The sequence below is a fragment of the Neopsephotus bourkii genome, unplaced genomic scaffold, assembly GCF_033783945.1.
Source record: "Neopsephotus bourkii isolate Nb327-2 ecotype Australia unplaced genomic scaffold, CSIRO-AGI_Nbou_v1 NB_1792, whole genome shotgun sequence".
Classification (NCBI taxonomy): Eukaryota; Metazoa; Chordata; class Aves; order Psittaciformes; family Psittacidae; genus Neopsephotus; species Neopsephotus bourkii.
Window position 1 is genome coordinate 6332952 of NW_026902266.1, and position 27947 is coordinate 6360898.

At 43.7% G+C, this 27947-nt stretch overlaps 1 long non-coding RNA gene across 1 annotated transcript; it reads left to right on the top strand.

Annotated features, from left to right (window-relative positions):
* LOC133226638 (uncharacterized) lies at positions 1-27485 on the top strand. Its single transcript, XR_009729600.1, has 3 exons — positions 1-217; positions 25727-25788; positions 26322-27485. It is a non-coding gene; the product is annotated as an uncharacterized LOC133226638 (long non-coding RNA).
* The last annotated feature ends 462 nt before the right edge of the window (positions 27486-27947 follow it).

Consider the following 27947-nt stretch of genomic DNA (forward strand, 5'->3'; position numbering starts at 1 on the left):
ATAAGACCCTCAGGGTATAGTGCTCCATATGTTTTAGGAAAGGTTTTATTTTTTGTGTTGCTTTAGTGAGAATGTGGGAGAGGGTTTTAGAAAACGTTCTAGCTCAGCTTTCTTGGGTTACTTTTTCCATGAAAGGTAACAGATGCTCACTGTGACGTGAACGTTATTTCCATGCTTACAGAGAAGAAATAAGGACCAGTGTGATCCAGACTTAAAGGTTAGTTTATTTCAAATTATTTTGTGACGTCAATAGGCAATGATATATATAGCAAAATATTTTTCCTCCTTACCACAGGGCCTTTAAAAGTATATCTGTGTTGACTTAGTTGCCATAGCAGTGACTAACATGGATATATATACGTATGCACGTGCATACATGTGAGGAGGGATTCCCCAACCCTGGGGTTGATTGTGTTGGCTTCTGTGGTTGTATTTCCTTTTCCTTCCCCTGCTTGAGGTGCTCAAAGACAGCTTGTGAAGCATCCTGGAGTTGGGAAATCAATCTTTTCAGTCAACCATCTTGAAGCGTGGGCCTTATTGTGTTTTGCAGGGCACTGTTATTTAGTGCTTATCTCCTAAAACAGGTAGCAATGTGTGAACAAAGCTCCTACATTACTCCCTCAGTGCCGGGATGATTCGTGTGCAAGCAGGTGATGGAGATTTGCAAGGTGATGGGGCTCCACAAATAAATTAGGAGGCTATTAGTAGTAAATGCGCTGTTTACTATTTAGATGGTTTCACATGTGCTCAGATTGTGCTGAAAGGCCTTTGACATATTTAGTTTATCCTTACCTTAGAATAGATTTTTATCTCTGTGCTCATGTTTCAAACTGTTTCTCCCTTTCAGCAGACTACTAACGTATTTCAGAGATCTTCCTGTCTGTGGTGTCTGTTAGGGTCATTCCCTGCATTTTCTCTGCCCTGAGCTCTGCACCCTGTAAATAGCAGGAGTGTGATCCAGGCCTGGAATGGCCCCTGAGTTCAGCCCTTGAGAAGTGAAACACTTGCAGAGGGTTTCATGATCTCTTTTTGGTGGAGCTCGGTAGTCACCTAAATCTGAGCCCCAGTGAGTGGAAGCACACTGGGTGGTTTGGGTACAGGGGTGAAGCTGCCGAACTCCTCTGTGCTGCAATCCTGTCTCCAGTGTCACCATCCTGATGTCTCTCCCACCCCTTCTCCTCTCCTGCAGTCAGACGGCAGCAAAATCTGAGCAGGTAGCTGCAGGGAGGGAGTGAATGTGGTTTTTCTTGCTCTTTGAATATCTTTTGCTTCTCAAGTGACAAGAAACCTCAGGGCAATCCTGGATGTGATGTGGATGTAAGCGCCCTCCTTGTGGCTTTTGGAGGCTGGCAGGAGGAAAAGGGGTGGGAAAGGTTAATCACTATCTGAGAACAAATGGGTGAACATCTTCAAAACTACTGGCAAGTCCCATATATTTGTTGGAGGTGCAGTCAAACTGGACTTGGCCATGTGCTGAAGGAAGAGCACTTACACATAACACCATCCCAAAGAGCAGAAAGAGGGGAATCTGAGAACCTGAACCAACCTACATTTTTGTGTTTAAACTCTTGCATTCTTAATGCATCTTTCCCCCAGTGTTTTACTTATTGTGGCTTTTTCATTTTACCTATCCAAACCTATGCTTCTACACCTCTGCAGCCATCCAAAATTCAGCTTTTCCATTTTTGCTTGTGTGTGTTGTTACCAGCAAGTAAGATGCTGGAATGAGAATTTGGCTGGTCATTGTGTTGATGACAAATGAAAGGGAAGCAAACACAGCTTGCTTGTCTGCAGCTACAGTGGTTCAGCAGGGCTGGCAGTAGTAAAGACATGTTATTTGTTGATAAAATACATGAAGCCAAGCTCTGAGAAGGAGCTGAAATAGATGGTATCTCAGTGCTATCATCCGCCTGTTCCATCTGCACCTTCAGAAATCCTAGCTTGTTGTGCTGGCTTAACCTGGAGGAGTTGGAGTGGTGCATAGGTCCTGCTGGGTAAGATCAGGAGGGATGATCCTGGAGGGGCTGTGAGCACTTCACAGGTAGCACGATAAAAATCACAATGAGCCACTTGCAGAGGTGATATGCATGTGCACGCATATTTAGTCTTTGCCAACATAGCATGCGTGTCCATGTGCTTAATGTTTATACATATTTACAAATAACGTATACACACATACATGTATACATGTGTATGTTGATATACATGCATTGAAGTGCCATGTAAAGGAGTGAAGGCAGCATGTGCCAGCATGCAGGACAGTTTAACTGGTGCTCTCTGACTTTTAATCCCACCCCCACCAGCTCCCTTCAGGGTGATCTCACTAATACTGTTTAATGTCTTCCCTTTTATGCCACTGCTCTGTTGAAACTGAAAGGTCTTCATGCAGGGACTGTCCCTTCATGTTTGCATGCCCAGTACACAGTATGGGAGGCCTTGTCCCTAGCTAAGACTTCTGTAATACCAGAGGTAAGTGCAGCAACTGAGCATACTGCTGCCTTAAGGCATCCTGAGGAACAGCTCCCAGAGCGATTTTGAAGCAGAAGGAGGATTTGTTCTCTTAGTGGTGCGGTGGCTCCTGGAGTTAGGGATCCTTGGTGCGAAACAGTGAAGAAAAAGGTATCACTACTTTGTTTCAAAAGTCCTACCTCTAGCAGGGCAAAGATGTAGCCCAGTAAAAACGATGCTAGCCTTACCCAGACTCTCTTTTGATGCTTTGGGCTACACTCTCAGTCAAGAAAGGATCCCATAAGTGCATGCAACACAGTACCACTTGCAAAAGGATGCATGCATGTCAGGCTGTAGGAACCAAGGAATTTCCAGGAAGCTCAGGAGCCCTCCAAGCCCTTGACTTACAACATGTATCAAATCCTCATAATTATGGTGGTAGCACGAGTACTAAGAAGCAAACCTTGGACCACAAAGCTGTCATCCTAAATAGCCAAGAGGCTCAGGATGGCAAAGAAAGTGCAGCCATAGAGGGGAGATGTGACTTGCCAAGGTTAGATGGTGGGGTGGCAGGGTAGGCAAGAACAGTGGGCTGGGAGTCAGGCCACTATCTTAGCAACATGACCACATTCCCCGTAGTAATAAGAGTCATACTGAACCTTTGCCAAGAACCAGCTTGGCTCTATTCTGAATGGTCACCATTTCTGAGGGTTTTTTTGGGGGAAAGAACAACAGTTCAACAGTAAATAAACCCATTCTTTTCTAGTCCTAGAGTTACTAAAAGCAGAAACAATGGGGAACCAACACCTCTGTTTGTATCTTTCAAAACAAATGTCCTTCTAAATCTGCTTCTGCATCTCCTTTGAAGCATCCCAAGTAATAGGTGCTTCTACAAGACTTCTGAGCTTTGCTTATTATGGACACCATGGTGGGGAAACAGGACCATAACAAATCTGGCTTCTCACCAATTTAAAAGGTTGCTCTGGTAAGTCAAAGCCTTTTGGTATGGAATGTAGTCCTCATCTATTCATACATCTGATTTTAATTATATGATTTACTGATAATACACAGCAACAACCTCTCCCTTGAAAATAAAGTGTCTGACCCTCAGCTACTTTCTACACAAACAGATTGGTGATGAGTTTATGGATGTTAGGGACACTGGTCCAGACTCTAAACAACAGAGCCCATTTAATTTCAAGAGCTGAATCTCCACAAAATGTTCACAGCAAAGCCCCAGACTAGGTGCAATAAATCTAACACCAGCCAAGTTCGCAAACCCAGGCTGAATTGCAGGAAAGCCCTGGGCCAGGTTTGGAAGAAGCCCTGGGCCAGGTTTCCAGTTAGCTTTGAAGCCACATTTTTAAAGAGGCTCCTGATCAGGATTTTGATCTTCCCACAGGCTATGCTTCAAGCTATTTCCACCAGCCAGGATTTGAGCTCCTTGCTGCCAAATCCCAGACCTGCTTGGGGCAGAGCAGCAGCAATGTCCAGAGGCAGGTTTCAGCTGTGCCTGGCTCCCCATCCTGAGCAGCACTGGTGCCCCAGGGAAGGTGCTCTCAGCCCAGCTGGCAGCACAGGCAGGGCTGAGTGGAAGGCAGCTTCCCCTATAGATTGCAGCTGTTTCGTTTTCATCGGGTTTCAGCACTTGGCGTTTTGGGCTGAATTTCACGCCAAGTATTCAAATCCAAGAGGCCCACAAGCCTTGTGGACATGCAAAACCACCAATGTAATGAAAATTGGTTTAAAATTGATTTACTTAAAAAAAAATAAAATTCAAGCCACCATGTGGAAACATTTAGAAGAGTCAGTTATGAAGTTTAGCTAAATGGAAGTAAATGCCTTTGAATGTGTCCATACAAAGCACTGTACTGGTGAAAGTCAATCTATTTACTGTGAATTTTAAATAAACCAGTTGCGCTCTGATTTAATAACCAGGAGGGAGTAAAGTTGCCCAAATCACCAGTCGCCCTGCTTAGACTCCCAGGTGTGGACAGTCTCCCAGTCACTTTTGTAAACTTTCCAAGAAACTTAACTTTTTCTTTTTTTGGGAAGGTGTGTGTGTGAAATTCGTGTTCCCGTCCAGATCCTTAAAGATGCTTATTAAAATGTCTAAGCACCACTGATTTCAAAGAGGTTCTAATGCCTTTGAGGATCTTGGCTCACAGACTTCATTCCTTTTAACCTGATGGGAGGTTTCTGTTCTTCTTGGTCAGCTGAATAACTTGGAGCTGTAGGATCCTAAATGATTTAAATCCAGTAGCGGTTTATGATATCTTTTATGTTTCAAGGCTATGGAGTACTGTAACTGAAACACATACAATAGGAAGATGCTCCATAACCCCAAACTCTTCAGTCTCTTGTGGGCTTGTGGAAACCATCTCTATGCACAGTAGTGCTTGCTTGATGCTAAACCTCTTTGGTTAACACAGCCCATCAGGTTGTGTGATTGCCCTTATTTTGGGTTGTTTCTGTGTCACCTGGGCATCTTCCCATTGAACAAAAACCTCTTGCTTGCGCTAGGTTTAAATGGGGGAAAGAGTTGTCTTCAAGTTTCCCAGTAGCTCTATCCTGACAGTAGTGTGGAAGAGATTTGCAGCTGATGTTGCTGACCTCTCACAGTAGCACCAGTGATCTTTGTCTCACTGTTATTTCATTCTGGTTTTTTTTTCTTTTTTGGTCTCTGGGGTTATTTTTTTGTTGTTCTTCTTATTTTTGGTGTTTGTTTGCGTTTTTTGCTTGCTGGTGGTGTTCCGCAAACCCTACCTGTAGTGCCACAAGCGCAGGATGCCTCTGCTGCCCATCTTTCCCTTGCACATCTACATGCATGCACAGCTATGCATATAAACACAGCAGCCTCAAAAGTGATGTGATCAAAAGGTTTCAGAAAAGCTCTGCATGTTATGAAAAGTTTTGAGGCTCAAATCCCAAAGGGGGAACTCCATCATGAATTCCCCATGTATAACTGATCTGGGGAAAGGGATTAAAATGGGACAGAGCCTCTTGTTTTTTCTCCTCCCTCCTCCATGGCCCCTTTCAGAAAATTAGGGGCCCCTCTCTGAGGAGAAACTGTTGAAAACTGCACACTGCTTTCCCTTCCCCTTCCTCCTGAACATAGCCAGAACAGCAATATACATTTCTGAGGTTTGGCAGCAGTATCTGAAAGCATGAATTTTTTGCAAGAGAAGGACTGGCTGATGGGGTCCTAAGTGCATGTGGGCTTGGGGGATGCTTGGACTAGGGAAGGGAAGGCACCTGTACCTTCTCTTCCTGCCACTGCTATTAGAGATCTTGTTCCCATTGCTTCCACGTTTATTCCCTGGGTTGTGATTATTGATGACCACATTTATTCCCTGGGTTGTATCACCAGCCGCTGGAACGAGACCTGTCAGCTGATATTTGTGTCTGAACCTTGGTTTCATAACAAAAGCAGAGACAGTTGCTCTTGCAACAGACCTCTTTTGGACTGAACAAAAACATGTATGACCCATGTAGTCAAGAAATACAATGTTAGCTAAGCTAGTCTGGAGCTAGCGATGATACTGTTTTATGTGAAGTTTTCCTCCACTGTAACATCACTGCCTTCCTTCTCCCAGACTTGTCTCTGTCCACCTCTTGCCTGACATGGCACCAGCCCCCTTAGCTTGCTGAAAGCTCCCTTAGTCAGCTTTGGTTCTTGTTACTGTGATATCCAGACAGCTATCTTGCACCACAGCACACACGCATGTTTTTAGGACCATGATGAAATCTAGTGATGCTGTCTCTTACGACTCAGAGGAAAAAATTTCCATTCCATTTCAGAATTATCATGGAAAGATTTGAAAAGCTTGGGGGATGGGAAAGGAAAGTTTTGTTGTCCAATGAATCTGAAACTTGAAGTATTTTCATGGCTTACAAGCTGAAAAGCCTTTCCTGCATTTCTTCCTCTGCACCTTTCTTTTCTGTAAAAGGAGAAGGAAGAGGAAAAAAGAGGACAAAAAAAAGGTATTCTTTCCCCTCCTGGAAAAGGGTTGCAAAATGTCAACCTATAAATGAAATTTTGTCCAAGCATTTTGCTAGAGCTAAATTCAAACCTGATATTTTGTTAGAAAGAAACCTTTATTTAACAAAAAATCCAGACTAGTTCCCTTTTTGTTTGTGCCCATAAATGAACATTTTTATGTCTTTTTTTTGCCCATGTTTGAACAGCATCTAGGATGCGGAGGTCCCAGGGCACGCCTGAAGCCTCTGAGTGCTGCAGCAGCTTGTGTGATGTGCCTCAGTGTTAGCTTACAAATATTTCCTCATTGTCTAATGCAGAGCATAAACACATACTTGTTGCCTTCCTCAGCTTGGGATGCAAGGAGGCATTCATTATCCAGCAAGCGACTGCCCTGTGATCAAACTTCCTTCACAAGCCCATGGCAGCAGGGTAGATGTAGCTATTCCTGCTGCCCCTGAAGTTCAAACCCCCATCAGAGGGGCTGCAGCCATCAGCGTGGGAGAGAAGGGCTGCTGTTGTTCATGTTTTTACATGGCTGAGTTCCACTTTGGCAACGGGAGAGACTGCAGTCTGAAAGCCGTGGGCTGATAAGTGGTTTTTGAGAGATAAGATATGAAAGACTCTGTAATTCTGGATGTGAGTGTTGAGTAGTTTATATGTGTAAGTCCAGATGTTCGGTAGAAGGAGCTGCTCCAACCCTTCAGCTGCATAAGTCTGCTTGCACGTGTATGGTCTGGTGCGCTCGTGGCACTGGAGAAGCAATGGCCCCTGGGTGCAGTGAATGGGGCACTGTTTCCTGTGGGATTCAAGGGAACCAGAGGGTTAATATTCAGACAGTGCTCTACTTCCATTTTGCTTAGACACAGCCATATTTCACCCAGAGGATGAGAATGCTTTCTGATCATGGAAGCTGCATCCAAATATACAGCTCAAACTGGCAGGGCAGGGAAAACCCTAGAGCATCTGCACCCTGAAGGCACTGCAACTCAGGCACATTTCTTGGTCACAGGGGCTGCCTGCTTTGCTAATCGCATGAGACACTAGTTTATTACTGGCCTACTAAATGCTAGTGCTGGTGTGGATATCTAAGGCATCCAGAGCACAGAGAGGCTCAGTTATAGCCTCCCTGCTTTCTCCCTCAACTCCCACATGAGTAAGGAGCAAGGTGGAAAGTAGCTCTCCATTTACATCTGATAGACCTAAGGTGACAGTGGTCACTGCAAGGCAGAAAGAGGGTTTGTCCCTGCCTCTAGTGTCAGACTCCGGGAGCACAGTTTCAGGTATTTGAGTATATAATTTGCTTACCACCAAAGCTGCATGTGTACACCTATTCCAGAAAGTGCTTTTCTTGCAGAGGGCAGGCTTGTGTCCAAATCAGCTGCACCAGTTAGCTGCTCTTAACCGCGAAATCATCACTGAAGGAGAGCTGTGCCTAACTAGAAGTGCATCTTATCAGCAGCCTATGTCTTAAACATGCAGTTGTGGGGTAAGAGCTGTTTTAGTAAGAGGCAGATTCAGGGCTGGGTTCCCAGCATCTGTCAATTTGGGGTAGCTTCCCTAAAATGGATGTAGCTGTATTGATTTAAATAGGGTGGGAATTCAGCTCTGGATACTGTGCAAGTACGTGAACTGTCAATGGCCAGGATTTTTCCAAGGAGACACACAATTTTTTATTGTGAGCAAGATCACTGCAGACAGAGAAATAGATAAGCAGCTGGATTTTAATTTGGGCTGTGATTTTTTGGGGTAGATGCATTAGTTCATTTAACATAAACTTGTTTAGTTGGTGTTTGAAAGCAAACAGGTAAACATCTGTACTTTTCAGCCTTTTCTGAACCAAACTTTCCATAATTTATGTGTTTGTCTCTAAAAGCAAGTTGTATGTGGGACTCTTGGATATTTTGATTGGTAAGTATCACCAGGATTTTCAGGTGTGCCTAAGAGCAGGTTGTTACAGACCTAGGAGTGAGGTGGTAGAGACCCCTTTCAAGTCTGCAGGGTGGGTTGTCCCCTGAGAAGGCCTTATAGAGCCTTGCCGGCCACTTGTGCATGCATACCTTCTTGACTGCCTTCCTCCCTGGCAGGGTGATGACCCCAGCATGGGGGTACACCAGGCAATGGGTGGTAATAGTCACTTGAACATCCACTGTTCAAACCAGTGTAGTTTGTGTGCTGGAGACTCACATATCATATAGTGGGTAATATTTGCTAGTAGGAGTACCCTGCTGAGAACCAAGAGAGGCATGGCACTGTTCTACCCCTGTCCATCAGTTCTATAGCCCAGTCATAGAAGGCCACCAAATTGGTCAGGCAGGATTTCCCCTTAGTGAAGCCATGCTGGCTGTCACCAAGCACCTTGTTGTTTTTCATTTGCCTTAGCATGCCTTCCAGGAGAATCTGCTCCAAGATTTTGCCAGGCACAGAGGTGAGACTGACTGGTCTGTAATCAGACCTGGTCTGAACTGGTCATCCATTTTCCCCTTCTTGAAAATGGGGGTTATATTTCCCCTTTTCCAGTCATCAGGAATTTCACCTGACTGCCATGATTTTTCAAATATGATGGCCAGCAGCTTAGCAACTTCATTTGCCAGTTCCTTCAGGACCCGCGGATGGATTTCATCAGGACCCGTGGACTTGTGCACGTTCAGATTTTTAAGATGGTCTCGAACCAGTTCCTCTCCTACAGTGGGCCCAAGGTCTTCATTCTCACAGTCCCTGCATCTGCCTTCCAAGACTTGGGTGGTGCAGTCAGAGCCTTTGCCAGTGAAGACCGAGGCAAAGAAGTCATTCAGAACCTCAGCCTTCTCCAAATCCTGTGTAGCTAGTTCTCCCAAGAGCTTCCTGAGGGGGCCTACATTGTCTCTAGTCTGTTTTTTACTTGTTACATACCTATAGAATCCCTTTCTGTTATCTTTCACATCCCTAGCCAAGTTTAATTCTAACTGGGCCTTAGCTTTCCTAACCTGGTCCCTACCTTCCTGGGCAACATCCTTGTACTCTTCCCAGGCCGCCTGTCCTTGCTTTCACCTTTTACAAGCCTCTTTTTTCCTTCTAATTTTCTTCAGCAGCTCCTTATCCATCCAAGGAGGTCTCCTGGCCCTCCTGCTGCACTTTCTTCTGGTTGGGATGCAACACTCCTGAGCCTGTAGCAGGTGATCCTTGAATATCAACCAAGAGTCTTGGGCCCCCCTGCCCTCTAGGGCTATATCACATGGAGCCTTACTAAGCAGGTTTCTGAAGAGGCCAAAGTCTGCTCTTTTGAAGTCCAGGGCAGCAAGCTTGCTGCATGCTCTTCTCACTGTCCTGAGGATCTCAAATTCAACCATCTCGTGGTCACTGCATCCAAGGCTGCCCTGGAGCGCCACATTTCCAATGAGCCCTTCCCTGTTGGTGAGCACAAGGTCAAGCATGGCACCTCTCCTTGTCGGTTCCTCTATTACTTGCAGAAGGAAGTTGTCTTCCACACAACAGAGGAACCTCCTGGATTGCTTGTGCCGGGCGGTACCGTCATTCCAACAGATGTCAGGGTGGTTGAAGTCACCCATGAGAACGAGGGCCTGTGAGCGTGAGGCTTTTCCTATCTGCCTATAGAGTGCTTCATCCGCAGATTCCTCTTGATCAGGTGGTCTGTAACAGATCCCCACAGTAATGTCTCCCATAGCTGTTTTCCCTTTAACCCTGACCCACAAACTCTCTGTTAACTGCTCACCTGTCCCCAGACAGAGTTGTCCCCAGACAGAGCATGATCAGCTCATGGTGCTGTGTCAGTGTGCCCCCACTCTGCCGGTACTCTGTCTGCCTCCCCAGATCCTCCTCACCCGCTGCAGTCTTTCAGACAGCAGCAGCAGCTTCTGCTGGCTGCAGCCACAGAGAAGCACTGCCACAGTGCTCTTCTGTTCCACATTACAGCCTGGGATTCACCTCTTGCCATTAGCACACATTCCTTGCTCTGATTCACAGTGGCATCTCTCTCTGCTCCTTATTCATTACCCAAACATCTTGGCGAGCAGGGGTCTGTTAGTGGCTTTGGCCACTTGGCACAAACAGCAGATTCTTATGGTAAACCCAGAGACACTTTATGGAGGTGTAATATCTTGGTTTTGGTTACCATTGCATTTTTGTAGTGCAGAGGCCAAAAACACATCAAAGAAGTGAGTCTGGCAGCAAGCACCAACCCTAAATTCATTACACTCCAATTAGGATGTTAAGAAGAGATAAAAGAAGCAGCAAAACTGTATGTCTTCCTCAACTGCTGTTTGCTGAGGTTCCTTCTCTCTTTTGTGGCCTGGGTCCCTGTGTATCTCAGTCCACCAGCATCAGCAGTGTTGTGTGCTTGGGGACATCTGAGTCATCCTTTTCAGCAGAGCCATGATTGGATCAAAGGGGTTTACCCAGTGCCTGTGGAAGAGCAAAGGGTTTTTTTTGTGCATCTCCCTTTGTAACTAACAACTTTTTCACCATTTCACCTCATTGATCTGGTCCCCTTCTCTCTGTAGTTGTGGGTTAAAGAGCAAACGTATTTCTGACATGTGGATTCTGATGTGCAGGGATGACCTCTGTGTCAGTGCCAAGGCTGGAGAAAGGCATCTTAGAGCCCCATTCCTCCTCCTTGAGGAGAGCGCAAGGTACAAAAAAAGGGACTGATTTCTTCCTTGGATAACTTGAGATAGGACAAGTATCTCAGGTGGGACAGGAGCATGCTGGTCAGCACTTTTGTTCTTGCTGAACAGCAGATAGAGGGGAGAAGAGTGAGATAACTTACTGGTTGTTTTTGGCTGCGCCTAACGTTCCATGGGGGGTTGGGATCCAAATGGATAGACTTCTCCCTCATGCCCCGATCTTCGGTCGCCAGGGAAAGGGGACCTGGTGGGAACAGGCACCAGAATGTGCTCTGGATGGCTGGGGGCATTTCCCGGCCATTTGTTCTCTGTCTGTCTCTCTGAAGGCCTGCAAGATCACCCATCAAGGAAATCACTTCCCTCCCTCACCCTGTTATAATTTTGTCTTTGAAGGTTTCACCTTTTTAGTTGTTTGAAAAACTTGTCTCTCAGGGTTCCCCCTTCCACATCCACACAGATGATTTATAAAAAAGACTTCCAGAAGAAATTTGGTTTTGGCTGAAAATTGCATTTGAAACCTCTCCCTGTGGAGGAAGACAAAAAGATTGCTGCAGGAAGTTTTCAGCTCTTCTGCCAGGAGCTGCAGTTCTTTGGAACTACTTAGGTGACCCATCAGCTGGCAGAAAGGCTTCTTATATTCCCTGCTCAATTCATGTGACTGTTTTCCAGCTAACAGGCAACCAGTGCTCCAAGAAAGTGTTGTCAGCTGAGTTACAGCAATGTCAGGAACTAAGGACAACCCTTTATTGGTAAGGCATTTTGAAATCAGTGCCTCATATGGTGATTATCAGAAGCTTCGTGATGGGTCCTGGGTGCAGCATGTGCCTTCAGGTGGTCATGCCTGCTGTTGGGGAGAGGAGTATCAGGGCATCTCCTGCCCTGCCAACAGCAGCCAGAGTTTTAGCCTCAGCAATGCAATTATTAAGCAGGTGGAAGCCTTGCTGTTTCCCGTTTGCAATGTCTATGCTAGAATATTTCATTAATGAAATCACTGATGTTTATTGCCTCCTAAATGATCTCTTTCTCCAGCAATCTCTGAGGGTTATTACCACAAAGACTTGCACAACAGATGTTAAAAGCCATCAGTTTAAATCAACATATACTTTTACTAAAACCAAAACCGAATGGTTGTTTTTTCTAATCCCTGCATTCCAGTCACTAAAGCTGAGATAATCTTCTGGAGAAGCTAATGGATATTGTTAATAGCTGGATTGAATTTATAAAGAGCTGTGAGAGAACAAATAGGAGAGCAGAGGCAACCTTCAGCAGCAATAATGAAGGCAATCTGTTGTGCTTTGCTAGCAGCTTTATTCACACCAGCCATTTCAGCCATTCAAGATGATGCACAAGATGAAGTTGGATATTTCTAATTATTCCTTGCATTTTTCTTCTGACTTAGGATCCCAGGTTTAAAGGGTTCAGCAACTATAATATTATGAGTGTGTAGTTGTTGTCAGTCATCTTTTCATTCATTGTGGTTTGCTACAGAATTCTAGACAGGCTATTGTCTCTGGTTAGTTTATTGCAATGTGATACTTTCGTAAAGGTGACTAAGGATCTGATAACTCCAGACAAAACTTATTTGTTTTTCCTCACTCATGAATGGAGCTAAGCCCAAGCAAGAATTCATAGCCAAGGTTTGAGTCTCTCTAATGTACCAATGACTGCTGAGGATGAAAGAGTTGTTTAATTACATGAGTGATGCAAGGACCAAGTGAAAAAGTTTGCATCCTGATTGTATTGAGTGAACCCTGCAGTTGGTGTGGTCCTTAGTGAGCTCTAAGAAAATAGTGATACCTCACCATATTGAAACAATTACACTTCACAGTGCCACTGGTCAGATATAATCCATGCTAACATGCATAGTGACACAAGATAAGGAGGGCAACATAAATGATGGTCCCGGTGTGGGCTTGCTTTCCATTTTCCACAAAAAGCAGGTCTCCAGTTCAGGCTTATTTATATATATGATTTTCTCAGAACATCTCCTGTGAGTTGAGATGTTTCCAGCTGATCTAAACTCAGAAATCAACTCTAGCATGTAGACTTTATTGGAAAATTGTGTAATAAAACACATCTTGTGACATTTCATCAGGTACTAGAGAAGGACTTTCTCCAAGAGACTATTTCCCTGATGCTTTACCCCCCGCCCCCCCCCCCCCTTTGGATAATTTTGTTTTAAGACCTGCTGTGAGTCATGGACATCCTAGTGGATTAGGAATGGTGCCTTTGGCATGTTTCAGAGTACTTGGTTTGGAAATAACCGTTATGGTTTCTGCAAACAGCATAAACCGAAGATATGCTGTGTGCTCATTCCTAGAGCTTTGGAGTGCCCTAAGGGCTGGCAGGGCTGGCAAATGTGCCTCCCTGATTTCAAAACAGGGAGGAGGCAATCTAAAAACAGGGTGCTCCCACTCCAATATCCATCTGTAATCATCTCCCTCTATGGCTGCCTACCATTTGCAATAGGTATCCAGTCTGCCTCTAAAGGACATCCCTTGATGTCTTCACCTTTCTTGGGTGAAATAGTGAGTGGGAACCCCTGTTTTCCTCTTTTCTTTGTTTTCTTCCCCTTCCCCCTTCTCTATTTCTTAACACTGCAGAGCCTGATGTCACTCTTTCGACAGATATGCAGGAGGTTCTCGCTGGGATTTTCCTCCCTGGGATAACGCACAATGTTTACTGTCTGTTGCCTTTCCGGTGGTCTCCCAGCCTCCAGCAATGGGAGTCATGAGGTCCTTTTTACCCCCCATCCCATGGTCTGCAGTATCTGTTGTTTTCCAAGTGCTGGAATCTTTGTCCCTGTTACATAGCCCCAAACCTGACCTTGTCGGAGACCACACACGGGTGTCTCTGGATGAGAGGGGAATGTATGGAATGTTTTTCAATGAGCAGTTTATGAAATTCCTTTCCTATATGTTTCGGAAATTCTTTAAGTTAAAGAGCACAAACATTTCTCCAAGGAAACTAGAGCTTGCAGCAGCTCAAATACAGGCACTTGTTTTTAAAAACATTCTTTATTAAGAAAGGGGGAAAATAAAGGAGGGGGTGGGGAAAATAAAAAGACGAGATGTAAACAAGGAAGCCTAATTCCCTGCTCAATATATTCACAGGCAGGCATAACAGCACAGTGGGGCTGCACAGCTCCAAGGCCTGGCAGCAGGCTGTGTATTCTTCCCAGGGTTGCCAGCTAACAAAAGTGATAGAGAGCTGTATTGACCTTGTGTCTCTCATAGGGTGCAAGGGTTGAGACTCAAAGAGCCTCATCTTGAAGCACTGAACCAGGGGTCTGAGCCCCCTCTTAGAAAACATGGGGAAAGATAGAAAACGGAAAGGCAAATACTGATTGTGGAGATGCCTGAGACAGGCAAAAGGGGATGCTGAGGGCAAAGGGATGTCTTAAATCAAAAAACTTCTCATAAAGAGAAAGCATATGGCTTTTGTGTCTGTTTTCTCTCTGACAGTACTTTATATATTCACACACTGAAAATAACGAGATCAGGTATTTAAACAAAACTTGGCAGAGGAAACTAGGTCCAAGAACATAATTTTTAAACGCGACTGAAGTGCTGGGAGAAGAAGAGGGAGGGCTCCAGACTGTGCACCCTCTGTGGCACAGGGCTGAGTCCTCTCAGGCAAGCAGGAGAGGAAAACCAGTTCTGCCTGGGTGTGTGCTACAAGCACTAAGCTATTGTACGATAAGGTGGTACCACCTCTTCCTCTATTTGTGTTTTGAAAGAAAGTGGAGTTGCTGTTGTATGTTTGAAGGGCCCTGGCGTTGGGCACAGTCCAGGGGAACCTGGCAAAGTCTGGCTGGAGGTGAAGAGGGGAGGTGGGCATGGAACTGTCTATCAAAGCGGAGATGGTTTGAGGCATGCTCCAAAGCAGAATCATTAATTTTGGAACTCTTTGGTTTCTAGGGACTGAGGACCTTTGTCTGGGACTCACATACCTCAGTCCTACTTTAAGCGCCTAGGTCCTTCTTTGGATCTGGGCCTAATCTGCTAATTCAGATCCAGCTTGCATGCGTCAGAACTGTAAGCCAATATAGAGCTGGCAGGAAACAGCTTTCCTATCCTGTGAACATTTTCAGGATTTTTTTTATTTCTTTTTAACCAAACCTGGGTTTAAAACTTGGGCCAACAGCCAGAATTCTGAAGAATTTTGCAAAATGAAAACCCAGGTTCTGAATCCTTTTCCTCTAACATTGGCTAAAACATTTGATTTCAATATTGACTTCTTTGTGTTTTACTCTTTTATTACCAGTGGTTTAATTTTAAAAACAAAAGTGGAATTTAAAACTGGAGGCAGTTGGTTGAACTCTTTCCCCCCATCAAAAGTCTTGGGTTTGATGGATTGGCATATTCTGATCTGAAAAGCACTTCATCAAGAAACAACTGTAGGCCGATGAACTACAGCTGTTGGCATCTGATGGCAGTGGTCTGTTAAATAAGTATGTCAGTGTAGCAGGACAGATGAAAAACACAGCAGCTGGTACACACTGGCTGTCTCAGCAGAGACACCACCACCTCATAGTCAGAGGAGATGATTATTCTTCTGAGGCACGGTTTTTTACCTCCTGGTTGAGGAACATGCGCTAGGACTTGTAGTAGCAGGGTACAAACTATGGTGCTGGAGAAGGTCTGAATCTGGGACCTTTTACCGCTGCAGACCTTTTGAGCAATAGATCCAAAACAGTACCTTTTAACAATTTGCAGTGTAGCTAAGACTTCTCCCACTGTGTATAATTTTTAATTTGAATTTTCTTTTTTGTGCTGTCTTTTATGTTGCCCTCTGTGCCTAGCAGTAGTTCTTCCCTACTCTGGTTCTGATCCAAAGATCATTGGCATCAACCAAAGTCATTCCACCAGTTTCAATGTGTTTTGGAGCAAATCTCCTGCATACTAAACAACCCCTATCTCATATTTCAAGTACTTCCTGCAAAATACGCTTCTTTCACAAAGCTCTTAAGCACAGCTGATCCCATGTAACATTTGTATTGCTTTGAGGTAGACTTTCAGCCAGTGAACTGTACATGGGTCAATTAAAGGATAAACAAGATTCACTGATCTGTTTTGCTTGGTGTTTGCTCTAGAAGACCATGCAAGCAAAAAAATGCATTGTATATTAGTACCGAGGATGTGTTTAAAAGTGTGATAAATACCATTTAGAAACAGGTTTTGTGTCATAACTCTTTCCCTGTCATATAATACTCTTGAAGTGATTTGTAGTATGTTTCCACATAACTATGAGTTTTGGAAAAAGAGTGTGGAAATGTAATGAAAATGTGTGGGTGTGAAGTAGCTCACTTCAGTGTCTTCTTGATTCCAGTGGTCAATAAAAAAGACACTTCTAGCAATGTAAAAAGCCCTCTGAGCAGGGAAAGCCCAAGAGGTGTCAGATCTATATTCTTCCATCATCCCAGGTGTCATCTTTCCTTGGAAGATAGTGATTGTTGTTGACTGGTCATACAGCAACTCTTAACTGTCCCTGTGACAGACACTGTGTAAATAGACCCATTCTGGCTCTGCTGAGAGAATTTTCCACCTTCCCTTTCCATTATTCTCCACTCTTGTCCATTCTTCATGCCACAGACTCATGCTATCTGTGCCATTTTTGTTCCCTCTCCTCTTCTTTGTCCCTCTCATTTCCATGACGAATGCTAGTACTACACTGACATTTACTGCCCCAGAGCTACTTTTTGGGTAGCACAGGTGACATGCAAGCACAGAATAATAGCCAGCCCTTTCCCTGAAAAGATTAGAAAGGGGGAGAAGATGCACTGGATTCAGAAAGGTGCTAGCCCAGGACTGAATGCAGGTTGAATGAAGAGAGATACCAAAACCAGTAATATGGTTACCTTCTCTCCCTATCGCAGAGCTAAACTGCATAATCCTTCTTTCTCCTCAGTCCCCTTGTTTTACTGTTACCCAAGCAATGGTTCACCCTTACTGGGGTATGTAGAAATATGAATCTAACAGACCCTTACCCCTGGGGCCAACATCTTGCACCTTCATGGTGTGTTGAGCATATATGTGAATTTGATATTCCTGCCTTGAGTAGCCTGTGATCTTGTCAGGTTGAGCCACATACACTGGGGTGGGAAGCAGGGCAGTCTCCAAGAGCATGAAAGAGCAGGCAGCTGTTGGTAGTATTATGAATGGTTAGGGTTAATTGTTCCTTCAATCATCATTGCAGGGATCTGTTGAGGAGGAGGTGGCCAAGGGAAGCTCTGGAGAAAAATGGTTATTTGGAGTTACTGCAAGAAATGGGGCTCTTAGGAGGACATGTAGGAGTGATAGGAGGCTATAAAGAGGATAAGGAATCTGACCAAGTTTACAGAAGTAATGGAAGGGGCAGAGAACAGAGACTGACAACATCTGGGACCCTGGTGTGATTAAGTCTTAAGACCAAAGCAGAACATGCTGGAACTGTTGAAATAAAGTACCGCAGATGATCTAACTAGAGTATACTGGTTTCAAAAATGTTTGGAGATTTAGCAATTCTCTCTACTGGGAAAAAAAAAAAATCGGAGATATTGAAAAAGAAAACTCTCTGATCACAGGGGATAACATAATTTTTTAAGGTGAAATAAATCTTTGCTCTCAATGAGCTCCCACTATCCTAAAATCAAACCTGTCAACATTTCAAGAGAGGGAAAGGCATTGAAAAAACTCTGTTCATACTTGCCTCTCCTCCCCTTACTAACTTGCTTCCAGATCCAGACCGCTATATCCTGAGTACAACCTATGCTGCTGGAGTGGGGTTTTTGCTGTACAGTGAAGTTGTGAACATGGAAACAGTTTTCCAGCTGAAAAAAGAACAAACAGTGAGACCCTCAGCCTATCTAAAAAAAGTGAACACCACTTTTAAAGCTGTTTGTCAAAGAGCTGGCTTCAGAAGAAAAAATTACCAAGCAGGAGTGTGGAGGAACCGAGGGTTGTTGGGTTTTTTTCTTTCTTCGTTTCATCTGGCTAGGATTAAGTATTTTGTTTTTATCTTCTAAATGCGTCAAAATGGCACCATAGGACTGTATGACTTCATATGCAGATTAAAAAAAAAAAAAAACAAGATAAGAGAGTTACTAGTGCTCAATTGAAACCTCAGCTGGTTTGAGCTTGGGGCTGAAGCAGAAGTGAGAGGAGCACAGCACTGACTCGTAGGCAGGGGGGAAAAGCCATCAACTTTCTCTTTTTGTTGGGGAAAGATGTAAAACTTTGGGTTATTCCCGATGTGCAAGGGTAAATTTAGAGAAGAGGCAAGGTAAATTTCACTGGCTGATTCAAGGTTGGTGTATTACAAAATCAGGGGAATCAGAGCTATAAAAGAAAATATGTTGTATGAAGTCATCTTACTTGGTCTCTGCAACCAACCAGTGTATGCTTCCTCCCATGGGCTTTCCAGACAAGATTAACCCTTATTGAATAATGAATGATCATTACTAAAGTACAAAATGAAACTGGCTTCTGGATCTGGACCCATTTCCTCCCCATCCCTTTCCAGCTCTACCCCCAAAAAAGGCATCTTTTCCTCCTTCCAATTCACATCTCTGTCTTTCACACCCTGCTGTGATCCCCAGACAGATATCTTCTTCCAACTCAAAAAGCAGGTCAAAAAATATCAGTATCAGGAAAGACAAACATTTAGGAGGAGATTTCAAAGGTGGGTGGTCAGAGAAGTTCTTCATCCCTTAGGAGAGATGTTTCTTACTTTTCCTGCTCTAAAGAAACCTCCTTCCTTCCCCTCTACCTGCCTTTGCAAATGCTCAGCAAAGACGATGATTTATCAGTTGTTATCTTACTTGGAGCTGTTGATTTCCTGAGGATGAAGGCCCAGTGTACAATATGAAAACAAGGTCTTACATTTAACTGCTAAGTCCCTTGATACTGCAGCATTCCAACACAGCAGGCTGGAAAATGTGTTGCAGCTCCGTACAAATTGAAAGGGGGGAGAAAAAAAAAAGGGGGGGAGGGCGGAGGAGAAACGTAATGAATTAAATATGGAAATGAATAATATATTCAAGGACAGGCATCTCCTCTGTGTCAACTTGGTATTCAATTCCATTTATTTTATGTTGTCCCTGCATGATCAACTTGCAGAGTTGCACAGATTTATGAGTAGTGAACGTGGAACTGTTTTGTTGAGATTATCTGAAAAAGGCTGGAGGCTCAGCCATGAAGGAAGAGGTTTGTAGGGCTTAGGGGGCTTAAAAAGAAACCTATGAAAAGAGGGAAGTGTGTGAAACTGGCATTTGTTGCTGGTTTAACTGTAAGGACATGCCAACTGCCATTGAAATTAAATTTAGCCTTTAGGTTTTTCTAGACCATTGGCTCAAACAAAGGAGAGTTTCCATCCATCAGAGCTGCTTCTTCAGGCAGACATTATTTTAGTGTTTATGAGGATGTCTAAGACTACAAAATGAAGTTGGGCATCCCAGGAGGGTTTTTCAAGAGACTGGGGAGCTACTTTAGTGCAGAAGACTAAGTCTGAAGTGACGGAGCTGTCCACCCTCACTTTCCAGAAGTGACTTCTACCTCTTTGATATAAAGATGTACAGCTTGGGGCTTTTTCCTAATATCCCATAATTTCTAATGTAGGCTTCTATTCCTTTGCTCTCTAGGTAAGAATAGACTGTGTGCCTCTATATTTTTCTCCTGGAGTGTAGATCAATGCAGATCTTTTTGTAGGAGCTGCAGTGAATATTTTATGAAGTATATTGAATGAAGAATGGGTTACCTTAAGTTGATTAATTACTGTATATCAGCTGCTCTGAAATAATTGTCCAAAAACATGCTCTTAAACTTAAGTGAAACTTAAAGCATGCTCTTAAGTACTGCCACATAATCATATGTGTCAAAGTGTTAAAATATCCATTTGCATCTGACAAACTCCAAATGGCTTGTGATTTCATTACATCTCTAATATTAAACTAACTGCACAGCAAGGAAATCATGTCCTGCTTCAGAGCTGCATTTGTTTAACATCAGCCTGAATTCTTTCTGAATCCTTTTAGGTCTCTGGCGGAAAGACTTTAAAGGTTGGTGAGGTGTTTTTTGCATGCAAAAGTACCTACATATAAAAATATCAAGTCACTTTTTGACTAATCACAGTAGATTAAAGTTGTATACTCATTGCATTGCAAGACTTATTTTCTCTTGCAAGATCGTTTTTTGTGGCTTTAGCTTGAACTCCGAGATCCTTCCTGAACTGGGAATGCCAAGACTGAAGATACAATTCTTCCAATGAGTTTAACAGTGGCCAACTCATGGACAAAACCACTTCCCTTTTCATATATGAGAATCCCTTTTTGATACACCTAAGTATCACATAAGTCATCAAACTCTGCAACAAAATCTCATGCTGAGGTAGTTAATTTTATGTTCTTTATGCACAGCTTTGCAGGACAGAGTTCTGCCCCCTGTAGGGGCTTGGCTTCAGCCCTTTCTAACTTCAGCCAGATTTCCACTCTCCCATAACCCCCAGAGTGCCAGTTTTTCTCCATTGACTGTAGGGGAAGGCTAGACCAGTTAGGCTCTTAATTTGTATGTCTCTATATGGGCAGGAGATGGGTGGGGTTGAATCTCAGCCATTCAAACACGTTGAAACACGTTGGTGAGTCTAATACATGCCTTATAATTTCGACACAGTGCAAAGTATTTGTTTCTTAACTAAGATCTCATGAGATATCAAATCATATGCCTTGGAGAAAACCAAACATACTCTGCTAGTGCCTTTGCCTTTATTTATCAACATAGGCCTTTGTCCAAAGAAAGGTAACAGTCTGTGCTTCTCCTAAGTACAAAAGCAATTTCACATCTCTGTAGGTCTGTTTCTAACAGAAGCTGAATTTACTGGCAACTGGAGCTTAGCAGAAGTCCCATCACAAACTTCTGGAGCTCAAATTTACTGCCTTTATTCCCATCAAGAGATGTCGGCATTCATGTCCTGTTGTTGTTGGCCAGCATCTCCATAGTTGTCCATATCTTGCATTTCAAAGAGTGTGATCCTTTCTTTGAGGAGGTATCAGATTTCCTTGAAATCAAAGACTCTTGCCCTCTCAAGTTCTTGAAAACTTCAGCCTATGTTTCAGATACTTCTAAGGGTGATCTTCCATGCTCCCCAAATCTGAGGGATTTGCTTATTTACTTCCAGATGTCCAATATAGGATGGGTTGGCAGTGGAAAACCTGGTAGGACAGCTTGCACTGTTCTCCAACATGATATATAGGCAATAAAGACTTATCCACGTGTCACACTTTTCATATATTGCTGCTCTCGGAACCCATCTTCCCAGGGTTTGCCTGTCTTGCTCTGTCGTGATTAATTTCTCTTGCTAAAGGCCTTGGGACAGGTACCTGTAATTTCAGGTTTTGCCCTTTTTTTCATCATTGTAGTTGTAAAAGGCCCACAAAGTCACAGACATCCTCTAGTACTGAATAAATAATTAACAATGCTAATTCTTTTCACTCCAAAACTTAGTCTGCAGATTCTTAAAAGAGAGAATGGTGTCAATGCAATCGCAAAAGTGCACATCATCGCCAGATGGAAATCAATACATGGCATTGCTGTAAGACTCCACATGGTAGCACTTGTCAGTAATTCTCTTCCAGTCTGTCAACGCAGTACTCCATCACACGAACAGGAGGAGCATGTTGTGGGTTTGTATATTTGAACCTCTCTGGGGACACCACTAATATAAAAAGCATTGCCACCAGAGGCTTCTTCTGCACTTAACGAAAGGAAATACATTTTCCTTCATTCTCTTCCCAAGCTTGTAGAGGCCTGGACTCACATTGCTTAGCTATACTCTTCTTTTGTGGACAGCAGCACTGCTATCCACAAAAGCTAGTGGCAATTGTGATGACATGGGCTCCTAGCCCTGAAGGCTGACCTAGGACCAGACTTGTTACACTTTGGCTGCATCTATACAAAACTTTAGTATCAAGTCTGAAAAACCAGTCATGAAAGCAATGGGTTGATATTGCCCATACATAGGACCTCCAGAAGGAGATCCCATTCCTCGTCGCTTGGAGGAGAAGTAACAGCAATGTGTAGTGGCCCATACAGTCACTGCAAGGGTATAAGTGCTTAGCCAGCTGTGGGCATGCAACAAGGGGGAGATGTTCTTGCGGCATGTGACAGTCCGCAACTCGTTAGTCAGCCATCTTTCTTCATTCATCTCCACTGGAAGCTCTCCACAAGGTGGCAATGTAACACCACACATTCCACCATTTCCTCTGGCAGATGTCCTCTGGTTGAAGTTTCCCTCATCCCAAGAGTGGTGGCCTTGGTTATGTGCACCCATTGCAGTCATGAATGCAGGCAAAGCCTGGCTCAAATTGAAATAAATGCAGGTGGTTGGCCTGATGGTTCTCTGCCAAGTCTTCAGAGATAAAGAACAAAGTCCAACTTACACGGCTCTGCCACTAGTTGTTGACTATGGTAAAAGATGAGGCATGAGCGTATGGAGTCACCAAGCCAGGGCAGGATCATGGTGTCTTGAAGGAAAATGGCAGACTTTTAAGAGACCAAATCTGACATCTTTGCAATACTAAATTTTGCTTTATTAAAAAAATACACCTGCTCCAGGGTGTAGAATAGGTGATGAAGCACAAGACCACTTTGACATGAATGAGCAAGCCAAAAAATGTCTGCACTAGGTTATACCTGCTTCCCATTAATTTAAAAGCAGCCAGGAAAGATGTTACATGAAAATGAGATGTGATCATTGATAGATTGCTTATATCAGTTTAAATCTAGCAGCAATAACAAAAGAAGTACAAATGATGGATGCATAACACTGGTTTCTTTCTACACCACAGGCCAGGATTTTGTGAATTATCCCCAGATTTCAGTACCTCCCCTCCAGCTTCTGTTCTGTCTCTTACAATAAAGATTTGCTTGCCAACTTCTTTGAACAGGGGAAGCAAGCCAAGTCAGTCCTGGAAGGGGTTGAGCTGTGTTTGTTGTGCTATGTTTTGGGAAGCCCTCTTTTGAGATGTTTCAATGTACTTTGTCCCCTTTAAGTCTCTTTATCTTTGTGGGGGGTCTCTGCATTTTGGTTGATTCCTTGAGTAACCCTCCCAGAAGATCTGGGGCAGTTCAGGATGAAAGTAGAAAGGATCCTTTAGCAGCTTCTCACCCATTCAGAGAAGGGACTCTGTCTAAAGCTGGTGTTCTGCTGCAACTACAAGGTTGTGTTGTTTTCTGAAGTACCAGGTATTGATCATGGCTGGAAAGAGAAGAGCAGATTAAATGGATCCAATGAACTGATCTGGTATGGCAGGCTTTAAGCTCTTTGAAGCCTATGAGGGCATTTCCATTTCCAAACCACAAATTATTTCCAGAAACTGGGAAACAAGAGGAGGGAAACAAGAGGAAGGAAAGCTTGCACATGGCAAGCTCAACAGAGAAGAAAAATCCTTTGCAATGAAGTCACTGGACAGAAAGTAAACTGCCCACAAGCCCTTTTACCAGAAGACTTTGGATCAAGAGTCCAATGAACAGGAGAATTATATTTAACATGTAGTATATGAACAGTCAGAGCAATAAAGAGGTGTTATCCACGGGTTGGTCTCAAAACTTCCACTGAACCCGTTAGTGCATGAGTCAGTCACAGAGAAGATGGGTCTATGTGGTCCCTGTTCCAGAGCTAGGTTAGAGGAAAGGTGGAACTTTTCACAGAAAATAGTTAACACTTTGCTTTATCAGGCTTGCTAAACTTTGCTTAACTTGTGCAATGATTGCTGGCCTTCACCTTTGAGTACTATTGATTAACTAGTACCTAGTTTGCATATGATCTGAGTTCCTCTTATACCTTTCTCCTCTTTATCTAATGGAGTTGGTTATTTTAACCCTTTGACTGGGAAATTAGTGGTTGGTACCTTCTCTGAAAAGCTTTTTGCCGAGGAAGCAAGCAAGAGAGACTGACGATCTTGGGAGTGAAAACCAAGCTCTTTTAAACTGTTAAGGCTCTGAATTCTTTGTGTTGCAGTAGCCTCTTTTAGGCATAATCAAGCTGGGGGGGGGGGGGGGGCGCTGTATGAGGCACAGGACCAGCATGTAACAAGAGGGGTGCTCCTGCCCTAAACAACTTGCAGTCTGAATAGAAAACACAAAGAATGGGAGGAAAACTAGAGGCACAAAGAAAAGCAATGACTTGGCCAAGATTGAGCAGTAAATCAGTGGCAAAACTTCGAAGAGTTCCCTTGAGTCCTAATCTAGTGACCTTTCTAGTGGGGCAGGCTGCCTCTGGCTTTTCACTGAAGTGTCCAAAGCATTGGCTTTTGATTTGCAAATAGATTAGAGCATACGGTATCTTATGCCAAAAACTTCAGCGCAAAGTCAACATTGCCTAATGGTGTCTCATATTGTTCCAGAATGCATAGCGGATTAATCCTCAGCACGATATGAAAAATTAATGCAAATTTAAACTTCTGAAAAGAAGGAAATTTAAAGGTTTGTGCTATACTGTCAAAATAACCTTAACTGTTCTCTTCCAGAATTACTGCTATATATGCTCATGCAGACTGTATCTCAGAGGAAAATTCAGCAAACAAGGCACATGAAAACATGCAGTACAGACTAATCTTAGAGCATACCCCACCAAGAGAGATGGAACAGGCAGCAGTGTCTGTTCATACAGATTCCTATAAGTTCCTAGGCTTTAAAGCCAGTAAGCCTTTACTAGACTGTCTGACCTTATACCAACCTTTAGACTTCTTTTAAATCATGTGTATTGAGCCAGATACACTGAGGTTGCCCACAGCATCTTCAACAAAGGCACAAGTTCAGATCCTGAGTGCAGTAGTTTCAGACAGAGAAACTATTGTCTGGCTGTTTTCAGGGGGTCTTGGCTCTGGTCCTCCCCTGCACGAACTGGCTTGCTAACCTTGGCATGCTCAACAGCGAAGATGCATTTTGGGATTCTGAAGCATGCTGGTTTAGAAGTACTTAGAATAGTCCACCTAAAACCAGAAAGTGATGCTTGGTATTAGCTATAGCTGAGCTGAGATTCCTCTAATATCTGGGTGACTCTAACCTAATGCCCATTTTACTTTGGGGAAAAAGGGTCTAGCAGTGCCACAAATTGGTTGCAGTTTAGATAATGGTTTGCCTTTTCAGGCATTATGCTCCCTCCCCATCTATCAGCAAGGTGTTTACCAAAACCAAATCACTATATCTATTTAGTCATGATGATTTCCCATGGACAGAAAGGGTAGCAGTTGTCTTTAGACCCAGCAGCACCTACAGGGATGTTCTCAGTAGATGGTTGCAGGGCGGTGCAGAACTGGGTGCAGGACTCACAGATGTCCCTTGAACTTTGCTAAAAGCACTGAAGCACATGCCTCAGCTCTTCACTTGGCAATTTTGCCTCTTATTCTGCTTGTAAGCAGTTTGGGCATGGTCTGGTGTTCCCTTCACATGCCCCAGGTAAGAGTAAGATGCTGAAGTGTAATATGCTAGTAGAAGCACTGTTTCCTGGTTTTACTGAGTTAGGTCTAGAAGGATGAAAATTCTGTTTTTCCATCTGCAGGACATCTAACTTGTTGTCAGCTAAGAAACAGGCTGGGGAGGGAAAGTTCATGCTTTTGTGTTACTTAATCACATCTGATATTACAGCTAGGTGAGGTATTGGCAGGACATTTATTAGATGTCTTTTCCCTGTATGTGTTCAGGTGCTTTGAGGAACTTCCCAAATTTACCCACCATGCGTCACTCAGTTGAATCATTCCTCCAGGTGAGTTTCAGCCCCAGATTAATAACGACTTGGGTGCAAACATGATTCACTCATTTTGACTGCATGCCAAAAGCCTTGTGTCCTTCTCTTACCTGGATGAGGGCAGCTGTTTTTATCTTTCTTAAAAAGAAGAAAGAGTGAGTAAGGGAAAGGAAATAACGTACAATGTATGGCAATTGTGAGTTATTTGTGTAATGAACAATGTCTTTGCAATGCTACCAAGTCACTGGGACTAAAACCCAGAAGCCAAAGGGAAAGTGACTGAAAGGGGACACCCATACAGCCTACCCATCCAGAGCTGCCCCATCTGGTCCTCATTGTTTGCATCTCAGGACTTTTTAGTCATGACATGGTTTCATTGTCTCCATCCCGTGGTGATGCAACACGTCTATCTCTTAGTGGGAACTGAGGCACAGGCTAGAGGAATGTCTTGCCCCTTATTTAGCTGGAGCAAGGCTCCAAGTCATTTATAAGGTTTTCTTCACTGCCACTAGGCGCATTTCCCTGAGTGACTTTTTTTTTTCTCTCTCCAGGGTAGGAGGAGGCTTCCTAATGTGTCATGATATCCATAAGGGATACAGATACCCATTTCTGCTTGGTCCCCATACTGCTAATTCCTAGAAGCTAAATATCTGTCTATGCCCTATTCTTTACATTCTTCCTTACATATCCCCTGCCAGCTACTGTCAGACCCAAAATACTGCACTGCTTGGACATTTGGTCTTATGTAATATGGCATTTATGTTCTTATGAAGTTTGGGAGGTTTCCTGTTTTTCATTATGGTCTCCACTGAGCAGGCAACATGCAAAATGATCCCAGCAAATTTGGTGGTTTTGCTGAATGTGTCTTAAATGTTTTCTCCTACATGCAGTCCTGCCTTCAGTGGGGCTGGCAGTTGACTGAGCTCTCTACCACCCACCCAAAAGGTCTTTACCTTTTGTACGTTGCACGTTCACCATAAGGCTACTAGTCCCACTAGTGTAAGTAAGGGTTGTGCAAGTGAACCATGTCAGACCCTGAAATCCTGATTGTTCTTAATGGCCAAAGGAGCTGCTGCAATCAGAACCTGATCTTCCATGTAAGACGGGCCTCAGAATTTCTTCTGCTAATTGTTGCTTCTATCACAGCCACTTTTAGTTGTGGTTGAAAAGGCATGTGGATACCTCCTCAGCAATGGCCAGAAGGGTTGGTATAGGCCTTTGGCACAGAAAAGGGTAGTGAAGGGAAGAGGCACGCAGTGAAGCTGAGGTGGTGCAGCAATGGCCTTTTGACTTGGATGTGGTTTTCAGAATGTCTCCTTCTATTTCTGGCAGAAGATGTCAGGTCAAATGAATCCTGGAAGCCCTCAAGTGCAAGTCTGGATATGTTCTGTCTCCATTTACCAGCTCTGCTGAAGGAGAAATGACTGCCATGCCACTGTCCCATCACTCAGCAGCTATTTGGCAAACTCTCCCTTACATCAGCACTGCAGCTGCCTTGCATGCTATCTGTTGACCATTTTCTTTTCCTCAACCTTTATGCCCTGAACTGATCAGTTTTTAGAATTTACAAGGTAAGTGTCAGATGTCCCATTGAGAACTGAACACTGATGGAAAAATGCTGGAAAGCTGATGGAAATTGCTAGAAAGCAGCATTATTTATCCACTGGAAAAGTACACCACATCTATTGTCAGAGCAAGCATCACATCTCCTGGATCCCCTACTGTCCTCCAAGCTTCTGCTGAATTTGATGCTTGTTCAAGGTCAACCAGCCACTTTTGTCTCCTGGCTCTGTGCTGTATCCCCTTGCTTTTGGAGATTTTCTTCAGCAGAACCAGCCAGCTTCAGGAAAGAAGGGATAAAACCTCCCTTGCTGGCACAAGCTTTTTTGCTAAGGTTCAGTTCAAATCTTCTCTCTTCCCCCCATCAGCACTCTTGGGCTCACCAGTTTCTTTGGGGTGACTGACACCCTCAAGTCCAACCAGTCTGAGGAATGAGCAAGGTCAGAATTTTATTTTGATGCATCTCGCACCTTGAAAAGTGTTAAAAAATCATGAAATAATTGCTAGAGCTGGTTGGAAAATTTATTTTACATGTTTTTTTTCTGCCACAAAGGCAAATATATTCAAACTGAAATGGTGGGAAATGGGATGGTTTCACCGGATTTTCTAGTTTACAC